The sequence below is a fragment of the Zingiber officinale genome, chromosome 8A (assembly GCF_018446385.1).
Source record: "Zingiber officinale cultivar Zhangliang chromosome 8A, Zo_v1.1, whole genome shotgun sequence".
Taxonomy (NCBI): Eukaryota; Viridiplantae; Streptophyta; class Magnoliopsida; order Zingiberales; family Zingiberaceae; genus Zingiber; species Zingiber officinale.
Genome location: NC_056000.1, coordinates 32,679,636 through 32,693,464, shown reverse-complemented (window position 1 = coordinate 32,693,464; position 13,829 = coordinate 32,679,636). Strand labels below are relative to the sequence as shown.

The 13,829-nt window shown below is 37.5% G+C and overlaps 1 pseudogene; it reads right to left on the bottom strand.

The window, feature by feature from the left end:
• Positions 1 to 10,089: 10,089 nt before the first annotated feature.
• LOC122010675 lies at positions 10,090 to 11,550 on the bottom strand (annotated as a pseudogene).
• Positions 11,551 to 13,829: the final 2,279 nt, after the last annotated feature.

Below are 13,829 nucleotides of genomic sequence, written 5' to 3'. Positions count from 1 at the left end.
ACTGGGGAAACCTAGTCGTTGTCTATAGGTAGCATTGACCAGATCTCTTTTGACGACTTAGTCAATATAAAAGATAGCTCATCATAGCCTCCCCTTCCCAATCTAGTTATGACAATTCGGTCAATATTCCAACCACATAATTCCAGTTGTTCCATCATCTCAACTTTCAGACAAGATCATATTTGGCATCGTCTATGGAAACTTCGCTTGATCTGGAGTGTGAAGATGGACGACGTCAAAAAATTCCTTGCCATCGACATGATCCCGGAGGATTTTGATGAACACATTACCTCCACAGTATAGAATAAAAAATGGAATTTCTTACATATTATTCTTGGTCGATCGGGGCGCTCGAAGCTTACAAGTCTTTATCATGATGAGACCCTTATTCTCCAGATCCTTAGGCGTTACTAGAGGAGAATGACTAAGTGAGGACGCGTCCCGGTTAAGGGGACAGTAGGCGTCGGTCTAATTTAAGTCAATTTCGGAAACCTAAATTGAGACCCTGACTAGACCCTGGTATGAAAGACAAGGTCTAAGTCATAAATCTTAATATTATTATTGTACTAACTTTATTTTACAAGTTAGATTATTGTCGTATTGGACTAGCCTAACTTGCAGGACAAAAAGGAGCAAAAAGGTCTTGGGTGAACAGTACCTGAGGAGCCTTCAAGCATTGGAAGATGTCTTCGCATTGTTCATGGAAGACGCTTTCGGTGCTATGGAAGGCGCCATAGTTTGTAAAATCGCGATCCGGATCGTAGGATCGTACGATTCTACGATCCGGAAACCCAAAATCGATCCAGGATCCTGCAGAATCGAGTTTTGCAGTAGAATCACAGCAGGATCGGTAGGATCGGAATAGAATCAGTAGGATCGGAGCAGAATCGGAGCAGGATCGGTAGAAGCTTTGAGAGGTCATAACTTTTGACTCGGATTGAACCATGTGGCCTATAATATATCAAATCAAAGTTCGTTCAGAGATCTTTAATAAATTTTAAAGTTTATCCTTAACCACCCTATTTCAAAGCCAAAAAATATCATTTAAATCCTTTTCAGATGTCTAGGAATTTTATCTTTTTTTTATTATCTTTTTCTCATCTTATTAGGGGTTTAAATTATTTAAACAAATGTTTAACTATTTTTGAGTTAATTTTTTATCAATAATATTCTGTCATTTATTTTCCTCAACATAATGAGTTTTTGGATGCCTATTATCTAGTATTGTGTGACATCAACCAGTCTTTAGAAGATTATTTCCAGTGCTCATATTTGAATCAAAGGATTCAATAGCTTCTATTATATACGTTAGGTGCTTTGTTGGCCTGTAAATTGAATTATCTTATAAACCAAGGAAATATTTATTACATTGAATGTGTTATTATTATTGTATTAATAGAAATTTTATATTTTTTTCATTTTATGATATGAAAATATAAATATTATTACTATAGAATAATAGTTGAATTACAAATTAATTTAAATTTGTACATGTAGTAATGTAATTTGAGGTGTTGAGTGTAAATGATTGCATATATATACAAAATTAGTTATTTATTTATATGTAAATGAGATTTTTAGGTATTTTTTCTAATTATTAATCATGTATGATAAGATTTTAAGGAGTTTTGGTAGGATCGTATGATTCTACGATCTGATCCTAACCGATCCGATCCTCACCCTAAATCGATCCTGCGTAGGATCGCGATTCTACAAACTATGGAAGGCGCCTTCCAAGGGATACAATTTAAACTTTATTGCAGATAACGAGCAATGAGTTTGTGATAGAATCTGGCCTATGGAAGGTGCCTTCAAGGCAATAGAATGTGCCTTCCACACCCTTTAAATGGGTGTCTTGACCAAGACTTCTTCAACAACTTCCATATGAGATTCTACGCGTTCGATTAACTTTCTGACTACTCTGGCTTCCTGCTACTGCCCTGCTACTACTCTACTATGTCTGACTGCTGCTGAAAAGCCATCCAAACACCAAGCTTGAGCCGACCATCTACAAAAGTGTCTGGTAACATAATTTAATTACTGTACTTAATTTCTGTAAACGGAAAAGTGTAGCTTGTTACACTCTTCTGATCCTTGTGCATTCGATCCCTCTTCTGGTGATTCCGGAAGAGGTTTTTAGTGGATTACCCATCGATAGATCTGTGAAATCTGGGTCTTGAAGTAGAAGTCACCGAATGCTCTGAACCAAGTAAAAAAAACTTATTCGTGTCTTTTACTTGCTTTTACTTTTATATTTTTATTAATTTATATTTTCGCTGCACGTACTTTGATTTTGAATCTAAAAAGATAAGGTTTTTCAAAACCACGTGATTCACCCCCCTTCTCACGTGCGTCTCGATCCAACGCCGAACTCTTGAGCAATTTAGCCGTGTTATAAGCGAGTATGCTCCTGTGCCATATTCCAGACTCCATAGATGTTCGACTGAGTTATAAGCGAGTATGCTCTCGCGTCGTATTCCAAACTCTCGAGCCGCTCAACCGAGTTATAAACAAGTATACTCTCATGCTATATTCTAGACTCCCGAGCTGCGTGTCGGAATAGAAGGGAACATGCTATCGTGCCATATTCCAGACTCCCATGTCGGTCGGTCGGGTTATAAGCGAGTATGCTCGCGTGCCATATTCCAAACTCCTGAGTCGTTCGAGCAGGTTATAAGTGAGCATGCTCTCGCACCATATATCAGTCTCCTAAGTTGCTCGACCAGATTATAAGTGAGCATGCTCTTACACTATATTTCAGACTCTTGAGGCATTCAACCGAATTATAAACGAGCATGCTCTCGCGCTACGTTTGAGACTCCCAAGCCAGTCAGTCGGGTTATAAGTGAGTATGCTCTCGTGTCATATTTCAAACTCCCAAGTCGGTCGGCCAGGTTATAAGCGAGCATGCTATCTCGCCATATTCCAGACTTCTGACCCATTCGGTCGAGTTATAAGCGAGCATACTCTCGTGCCATATATCAGACTCCCGAACTGCTCAGCCGGGTTATAAGCGACCATGCTCATGCGCCATGTCCCAGACTCCCGAGTCGTTCAGCTAGGTTGTAAGTGAGCATGCTCTTGCACTATATTCCAAACTCCTGAGTCGCTCAACCGGGTTGTAAGCGAGCATGCTCTTGCGCCATATTCCAGACTCCCGAGCCACTCGGCCAGGTTATAAGTGAGTATTCTCTCATACTATATTCCAGACTCCTAAGCCGGTCGGCCTGGTTATAAGTGAGAATGCTCTCACGTCATATTTTAGACTATCGAACCATTTGTCTGGGTTATAAGTGAGCATATTCTTGTGACATATATTAGATTCTCGAATCGCTCGACCAAGTTGCAATTGAGCATGCTCTCGCGCCATATTCCAGACTCCCAATGTAACGACCCACCTCCTACTAACTAGGCTGCGAGGCTGGACCATCACATTATGCTGTGCTAACTATAATGTGTGGAAATCTGTGCTATTTAAAATCTTACTCTGCTAATGACTATTACAGCCTGTAAGATTAGGTTCAAAGACCTTTCCTCTGACATACGTGCACTAGGGAAGGAACCCAAACTTTCTATTTGCTCAAAAGACTGAAATGAGACCCTTCCAGCTGAAATCAGACCCTCCAATCGATCAGCTGATCGATTGGAGTCATCTGATCGATTCCCTGATCGATTCATCGTGCTACTGTGCACGGAAGAATTTATGGATCGATCGGCTGATCGATCCAGCTATGACTAATCGATCCAGTGATCGATTCAGCGTGCTACTGTACACGGGAGAAGTTATGGATCGATCGGCTGATCGATCCAGCTATACCAATCGATCCAATGATCGATTCAGAAGCTCTCTGTTCGCAAGGCTAATTCCTCGATCGATCCAGTGATCGATCCCAGAACTTACTGTTCGTGGAAATCAGCTCTCAATCGATCAACCGATCGATTGAGGTCCCTCCAATCGATCGGTCGATCGATTGGAGTTTCTGATTTCGCTGCAAAACCCTGATTTCAGAGCTCGATCATACACAACTCACTATAATAAACCTAAAATGCCTAGAGAACATTGTAATAGGTCTTCACTAACATTATGCATGATTTACTACTCATCAATAAGCTAACTAGTGTCCTAGGCATGGCATAAGCATGATTTCACAATTTAGAATTCTTAAACATTCCAAAGGTGCATAAACATTAAAAAAAAACAAAGGTTCTAATTCTTTAAATTTGCTAGTTCCCAAGGGTCTTCATTCCAAGTTCCTGCCCACACACATCTTCGTAGCATTGAACTCCAGCCTCCGCTAGTCCATTTTTCCTTTACCTTTATCTGCAGTATAAGGAAAAGAAGTATCTGTAAGCTTGGGAGCTTAGTAAAAGACCATCTACCTCACAGAACATGCATACGATGTAATTTATGCTTTTAAAACATGCTATTTGAAATATATGCTGAACATTGCTAAATATGGATTCTAAAACATGACATAATCACATACGATACATGGCAATCGTAGCTAAGCATAAATCATCATGTGGATCCATAAGAGATAAACTGAAATAAAAACTAAGCTACGCTACTGCTAACTGATGCTAAGCTGCTCTGTTTTCACTTAAACTATATTGTGAAGTTTTGAAAGCTATTTATCATAAATAGGTGAAAGTACATAATCATACTGCTAATGGGCCTGGCAACTGTACGTGTTATGCGCGCATCCCTAACTAGACCCGGGGTTGCAAGTCCCGAATTTAGTAGAGTTACTAGGTTATCTAAACCTAGGGACGACTATGGGAGCCCAGCCCAAGGACAACTGAAGTCCAGTACAGTGCCACTGAAAAGTAAAATACTAATTTGTAACTAATATACCTTATCCTGCTCTTACTAGGTTATCTGAACCTAGAGGCGACTGTGGGAGCTCACCCATTGGACCGTAGTCCCATAAAAGCTATAACAAGACTAAATGTGTTATAAAATGCTTCTACTGCATTTATCTAAACTATTGAAATGCCTATGGTGGCATTTTACTGAACTAAGCATTAAAGCAAACACTTGGTGTGCGCTAATTCACACCCTATATACTGAAAATTCTGCATATGACTAAACTAATGCATAAAACGTACGAAGAGCTACTTATACTGCAGGTGAGGGGTTTCTTACCTCCTGCTCGAAGTTTCTTACAAATCTAAACGCTAGGTTTCCCGGAGAAGAGATCTCTTCGACAATCTTTTCGCGTCTATGCGTTCTTCTCGCGGAGAGGAGCATCCTCGTATCCATGATATTGCCGGGAGATGCTCCTACGACCCTAGGGATGAAACCCTAGGCTTCCTTGGGCTTGTGCGCCGAGGGAAGAAGAGAAGAAGAGAAGAAGAAGAGGGCGGCGTGAGGGTTTGAGGGAGAAGAATTGCCGTTAAAACAATTCTCCACTTAATAATTTTCCTATTTATATTAAGTGATTTATTCGGCCCAACTCTAACATAAATATAATTGATTCCCTTTTCTTTCAGCACGGCCCTGCTGGGTTCACTTGGTTACTAGAGTCGCCCTATAAGGCATAGAGTTCGCTAGGTCTCGGGTTCAATTCCCGCTTAAGCTATTTATGTTTCTATTTGTTTTTGCTACTTCTGCTACTCTAAAAATTCTGTAAAAATATCCTAAAATTCCAGAAAAATACTAGGATATTTATAAAAGTATTCTGAGAATTTTCGAGCGTTACACCCAAGCCGTTCAACCGGGTTATCAGCGAGCATGCTCTCACATCATATATCAGATTCTCGAGCCGGTCGAACGGGTTATAAGTGATCATGCTCTTGTGTTATATTTCAGACTCCCGAGCCGTTTGGTCAGGTTATAAGCTAGCATGCTCTCGCATCATGTCTCAAACTCCCGTTCGGCCAGGTTATAAGTGAGCATGCTCTCCCGACATGTACCAGACTTCTGAGTTGATTGACCGAGTTATAAGCAAGCATCACTATAAGAAAAAACCCATAGACATTAGTTTTCCACCGCTGTCTATTACAAATCGACCGATGTCTATGAAGGGGATGTAAAAGGTCTGTCATTTTAGACATCAGGTTATAACCGGTGTAGTATCACTTAACGACACCGATTCTTGAATCGGTTATGAACTGGTGTAGTATCACTTAACGACACCGTTTCAGCAATGGTGTAAAACCGATGTAATATATGTTAATAACACCAGTTTTGACAGTGATTTACGATCGATGTAATATTAACAACACTAATTCCATCTACGATATAAAACTGATGTAATATCAGTTAATGACATCGGTTTGGCAGCGGTGGAAAATCGATGAAATATCAGTATTGTTTAACAACACCGATTTGATTTCCGAAACAGTGAAAAATCGATATTATACAACATTTTAATAGTACAAAATTTAGTTAATATTATTATACATCGGTGTATCTAAACACACCAAGTCAATATCCATGTAATCAATACATAAATATTATTCTTACAACATAAAAAGATAATAGATATTGTACACATCAAGTCTGTATCCACAAATTACACAAATATTCTTCTTACAACATCAAAAGATAATAGATATTGTACACATCAAGTCAGTATCCATAAAATAACAAATATTCTTTTTACAACATCAAAAGGTAATAGATATTGTACACATCAAGGTAGTATCTACAATTTACATTCCATGCAAATGCATGCATCATCCAAAGTTTTCAAAAATCAAATACCTTTCCTACTCAAATGTAATCTAGCATGCATTTAGCCCACTCGGACCGCACTTCATCAATTTCAACTCTGAAGTACTTAAGATTTGTAAACTGTAAAAACACATAAATAATATATTAGTAAACCAAGACTAAAAATCATAGTTGAAAAAGTAGTAAGAGCACCAGGTAACAAGATGACTAATTGGAATGCTTAAAAAGAAAAACATTCATCAATTATCTCAACCACATCATATAGTGATAGATCATCATTCCTGGGAACTTAATATAATCCAAATCAGAAATTATTGCAACGAAGTTTTCTTATAGTTGCAATTTAATTAATCAGTACTTATATACGATTTACAGTATGTACAAGCAGAAAGATACAAATAAAAATAAATTTCACCGAGTCTGAATATCTAAAACATTATAAAAAAAGGTTATTTGTTGAAATATATGCAATTTATAACCTTAGTATTAAACACCAGTTCTTCACAAGTTGAATACTGAACTGTAAGCTTTTTTTCACTAGAATTATTGCTGATATGGATATTCTTATAAGATTTATAGTTTTGGTCATCAGCTAAAGGGGCTATATGTATTTTGTTCGAGCATAAACTTAGTTATATTCCAAGATAATTAACTATGATGCCTAAATCACATTGGCTAATGACAAATCACCGACAGATGCTAAATCACCTTGATTAAAAATTTAAAAGAATCCAACTACATAAACAACAATTTTAATCTTTCAAATTCAATTCATTAGTAGTCAGCCCAAATGACATAACTGTTTATCACTAAGAGTACATGAAAAGTAAATAAATTCACTTTTAGTTTGTAAATATTAAATTCACTTTTATCACTAAGAGTACATGGAAAGTAAATAAATTCCTCAACAACAATAAAGATGAGTAACATCAATTCATTTATATGATTTCCAATGATACAATAACATCAAAACAAGTTTTTATTTCAAGGGGAAAATAGCTAAAATGCAAACTAGTCAACACAAATTTCAAACTTTACCCTCTTCGAGCTAGGCATATGAAATCATTTCTAAGAACAAACTCGACAAATTCAAGACTGTTCTTTCAACCAGACAGAAACTTTATAGAACTAGAGGAAATCAAATGAAAGATCATATCATAAACCCTAAGCGTAACAACTGGAGAAAGAATATCTAAAAGGGATCTATCTACTTGTTCATCTCACATAAGAGAAGTTCAAAGACTATATAGAAACACATCAAGCACTAGGGGAAAAGCATAGCAGCAGCAAGATTTGATATAATGAGGGAAAAGCTAAGAGAAGTTCATAATCAATCAAATCAAATATGAGTTTGTTTTATATCAAATCAATTATGATACTGAAGCAGTGTTGGAAAATGCAAAAAATTTTCTTTAGGGCTTATATGCAAAATGGAAGATATTGTATTATTACCATTGCTGGAAGTGAATCCTCATGGTCAACTCCAAAATTTTCAATTATATCTTTCATATATCGCATGATATAAAAACCACATTGCTCCGCATCTGGTTGTTGAGGAGCCTATATTAGAAAAGAAATATTGGAATAACTCCTTCAAGGATAATGAAACAGTTACTAATCAAAAGGACATACCTTGACAACTACCCATGTTGGTTGTTTTTTCCCTTTCCTTCCCGCCTCCGCATTATACATTTTCAAAAAGCCTTCATGTATATAACTCGTGGGAATTGTATTGCCACATCAAAATACATCCATGTTTCAACAAAGGTAAAAAAAGAAGTCAAAAAAACTTACATGTTGACAACATATTTCTAATCTTGATCACGAATGCGGTGACCAAGAGGATCCAACAAAAAATTAATCTCCTTCTCAACATTGATGATAGTCAAAATCCAGTGAAAACTACACAAAGAAATATAATTAGTGTATATATGCATCCTGCAAGTTCTCAAAATATGCAAGTGAGAGTGATATATAATGTTATTCTTACTCACCCAACATTGCATGGCACAACAACCAATTGGCCAGTTAAGGTACCAATTAGCCTACTGCTTAAGTAAGAAGCTCTTTTATTCAACTGTTCTTGGATGAAATTTTTATTCTAATTTCTTGATGGTACATACTCCACAAGCACTGGATCCACCAATCTGAAATCCTGCAGCAACATCTTTTCCTGCATCTTTCTATATAGATACCTATAATTGGAAAATATCCCCAAAAAATGATGAAATCTAAATTAATATAGAGAGAGATTTGATATGCTGCGGACCTTTGGCTGTGGATTCGTTCGGATTTTACTCGGGGCACCTGAAATTGATCCAGGCGTCTGTGCGTGACATAGTCTAGGCACCTGGATTCATTCATTAAGTTTTCTTGTCTTTTTTTTGTTTTGGGATATATTATATTTAGGGTTCACAATTTTAGGATTTAAGAGTTGGGTTATAATGGATTTGGGTCGATAAGATTTTCCCTCTAGGATTCAAACTTTCCTCTTGGGTTATAGTGTTCAAAATTAAAAATTCTAGATGCTCGCAGGATATATTATATGTATTTAGGGTTTAAGATTTTAGGATTTAGGGGTTGAGTTATAATGTGTTTAAGCTAATAAGATTTTTCCTCTAGGGTTCAGGCTTTCCTCTTGGGTTATAGTGTTCAAGATAAAAAAATTTTAGATGCTCACGGGGTATAGTGTTCATCTTTAAGGAAATGTTAATTTAAAAAGAAAAATTGAATCCAGGCGCCTATGACATTCCTTACCTTCCAGTCCATGGGTATCTAAAAATTGAATCCAGGCGCGCGCGCACGAGAGAGAGAGAGAGAAATGTTATGCTGCATATCTTACCTTCCACACACCATGAGCACCTAATTTTTTTTGGATTTGATTTTTTTTTTTTTGCTTAATACTATAACCCAACCCCTAAATCCTAAAAGCAAAATCTTATTGGCATAACCGAGAGTTTAACAATAATAAAAATCACTGTGAACAATGCTATAAGCATCGCCCACGCTGGGCGCCCAGGATAAAAAAAACTTTTATATATATATATATATATATATATATATATATATATATATATATATATATATATATATATATATATATAGTTTAGTATCTAACATATGAAACTGTTATTTTGTTATTTCTAAATGATTCTAATTTCATCAATCCTACCAATTTGAAATAACCTACTTTAAAGTTTTTTTTTTCAATTCCAATACCAATTTTGACAAGAATGTATAGGAGCTACAACTAATTGCTATTATTTTATCAACTCTTGGAGTAACAATTCTAACACACTATGTGAAATCCATTCATTAAATACATCAAAAAGAGAAAGAATTACTGTTCAAGTGTAGATTTATACAGATTGTAGAGTTCACTCGAAAATCACTGCATGATAGATACCCCTTTATCTACACATAAAAGTTTTATGTCTAAACATCAGAAAGTAGGGTATGAGGAAAAAGCATAAACCAGAGTCAGATAATGAAAATCAAAGAATAAATTGTGAAGGCCGAGGAGTACCTGAATGAGATGTAATCGGACTTGTTGGCAAATGTGATTATTCGTTTAGTTTCAGGTTTAGGCACAGGAAAGAGATGTTTAAGGATGTTTGCAGTCCTTTGACCAAGCTGTAGTTATTCACAATGAAGCAAAACAAGTCTGTACAAAGCTGTAGTTTGTACAAATGTTTCAAAAATGTACAAACTATGCAAGATACAAAATTGACTTCTACATACCACATTCAACAACTCAAAGAATGCAGTTGGACCAAATGGCAAGTGGAAAATGACCAAATTATCAGGCTCACCACGATGTTCATGCACAAAAATAACATCTGTATATTCATACGCTCGGCAAAACTCAATAATTTTTTAGATCACCTACAGAACAATGTATAACTATGTCAGTTGACAACAAGAAAATATTTATAAAAACATCCAACAAATAGATACGAATCTCTAACAATATAGATTTTTTTTATAAAAATGGCACAATGAAGTTTATTTTTTAAACAAGCTTCAAATCATAAAAATGAGGATGACCATGCTATGCAATGGATTCCCATGTTCTTAGCGTTAATAAATTTCATCCCACTAACAAAATATCAACAAGTATGGCAAAATAAATGAGTTAATTTGTAAAAAGCAATAACTAAATACAATGACACTTATAAGTGCATGCCTCAGTTTTATACTTACAAAAGAATTGAGAAACATACCTGACTACCACGGTTCATTCTCGCTGCATTGGGAAACACCAATTTTAATTCCTAAATGAATAACATAATCACGCCAAATTTACGGGCAGAGCTTTGATGCTTCTACGAAACAGCACCAGGTGAAATATGACTATTGGGAGGGTACAGAAACACACTTTAACAAACTGACCAAGACGCTGGCTAGGCTCACGAGATGTAGTCAACAAAATCTTTGGATCCTTTTCTGATGCGGTGGCATACTCATCGTCTATATGTGTTTTTTGAACTGCAAGGAAAAAAAAAAGAAAAAGAAAAGCGAGAGCTTTCAATTACCAAAAACTTAGTGATTCTGACCAAGACTATATCGATAGACACCAGAAGAGCAGAACTTGCAGTGTATTCATCCTCGAGGTCGATCTCTTGGCGGAGCGCAACCTCTTCATTCCCCAGCTCGGTAGGAATAGGCTTCCCCTCTGTCATGAAACAAAATCCTCCGGATTAAAAACAAAACATGAAGGGATTATTTAAATTCTATGAGGAAGGATAAATACAGAAACCTTCGAGGGCTTGCCGGATCTTCTGCTTCTTCTCGTAGTACTCGTGTTCCTTCCCTTCCAAGCTCTTTCTGTAGAGGTACTCCATCCTCAGCCTTGTGTTCCGCTTCAACATCTCTCACAGTAAAGTGAAAATGAACGATAAGCCAGCGGCTGAGGCGGCGTTCGTCGGCGGAGGCGGTGGCGTTAGGCGGCGAAGAACAAAAACCCTAAAACCTAAACGCCTAGATGATTAGGTTAAATCACATTGTATTTTAAACTATCTGAATGCGAAGGAAAAACTACCGGAATGAGAAGAAGGGCTCCTCTTCTCACCCAAAGGGAGGAGTTGGAGGAGATGCGGTGTGGTTGGACGGAGAAGCAAGGGTGTCGTGTGTTGATCCTGATCAGGAGAGGAAGGGGCATCGATCTAGGAAGGGGAAGAGGGAGATGAGGCTGAGAGAGATGGTCGGATGGTCAGCGGCGAGGAGGAAAGTGGTGGTGGTGTCGCGACGGTATACGGTGGACGGCGCGATATAGGTTTAGGTTTGGAGGGAAGAGTGAAGTGTTGCAAATTTTGGCTAAGTATTGATGGGAAAATTAAATTATTTTATTTTGGTTTATTAACACCACTTTTAACAACAAATTTTTATTATCCAATTTCGTAGATAGAACAAGGAAGTTATCATAGACACAAGGTTTTTAAAACCGCTGTTAAAATCGGTGTTTATTAATGAAAAAAGGCACTCATAGACATCAGCTAAAAAAACTGATGTCTATGAGCGAAAATTTACGCTCATAGACACTGGTTTTTGGAAAAATCGGTGTAAAATACTCAAAGACACCAAAATTTGCTTAAAATCATTGTTGTTCCACCAATGTCTATGAGAGTTTTTCTTATAATGCATGTTCTCGTTCCATGTCCTAGACTCTCGAGCCGTTCGACCAGGTTATAAGCGAGCTTGCCCTCACACTGGTTTTTGGAAAAATCGGTGTAAAATACTCAAAGACACCAAAATTTGCTTAAAATCATTGTTGTTCCACCAATGTCTATGAGAGTTTTTCTTGTAATGCATGCTCTCGTTCCATGTCCTAGACTCTCGAGCCGTTCGACCAGGTTATAAGCGAGCTTGCCCTCACACTTATATTCCAGACTCCCGAGTCGTTTGACTAGGTTATAAATGAGCTTATCCTTGCACTTATATTCCAAACTCTTAAGCCATTCGGTCGAGTTATAAGCAAGTCTGCCTTCCCGCATATATTCTGTTAGGATTAAAAGGAATTTAAATATTTTCATAATTGCATGATATTGTCCACTTTGGGCCTAAGCCCTCATATTTTTTTTTATTTTTTTTGCTCTACCCAAAAATCCTCATACCAATGGAGATATCTTTCCCTTATAAATCTATAATCATTTCCATGTATTTTTAATATAGGACTTTGTTTGCAACCTTGCAACCCAACAATCCCCCTCTCAAACGAAGGACTACAAGCTTCCCACATCCAATCCTCGACCCACCAAATCTTCCTGCCCCTTTGTCCACCTGACCTACTAGGACTTCCTTGCCTAGCCGCAATTAGGACTTTCTGCCTGGTGTTTGGTTCTCTTGATTCGGGCACAAGAGCCCCCACTTCCTTTGTTTGAGGCCAATATTCTACTCACATGCCTCAAGTAGACTATAATTCTTATGCACAGTCAACGATTAGACCTTCTGACAGTCGGACTCTGATATCAATTGTTATGACCAAAAGGAATTTAGATATCTCTATAATGGTATGATATTATCCACTTTAGGCCTAAGCCTTCATGTTTTTATTTTTGGGCTCTACCTAAAAGGCCTCATACCAATGGAAATATCTTTCCCTTATAAATCTATGATATTTTCCATGTATTTTCAATATGAGACTTTACTTGCAACCCAACATATTTCAGACACCTGAGTCGTTCGATGGATTATAAGCGAGCCTGCCCTCGCTCTTATATTCCAGACTCCCGAGCTGTTCGGTCGGGTTATAAGCAAGCTTGCGCTCGTACTTATATTCCAGACTCTTGAGTCATTCGGCCGAGTTCTAAGCGACCCTGCCCTCATGCTTATATTTCAGACTCCCAAGTCATTTGGCCGGAAGTTATAAGCAAGTCTGCTCTCGGACCAGACTATCGCCAATGGTGTCGGACCAAAGTATCTCTATCAGTATATCCTCTTCAGGGCTCAACCTCTCCCATTTGGGCTCGAGCTATATCCAATCGTCTTGGACCAGAGTATCGCCACTGGTCTCGAACCAAAGTATCATCACCGGTCTCAGACTGGACTATCGCCACTGATCTAGGACTAAAGTATCTCTATCAGTATGTTCTCTTCAAGGCTCAACCTCCACCATTTAGGATCGACCTCTATCTCCACTGGTCTTGGACTA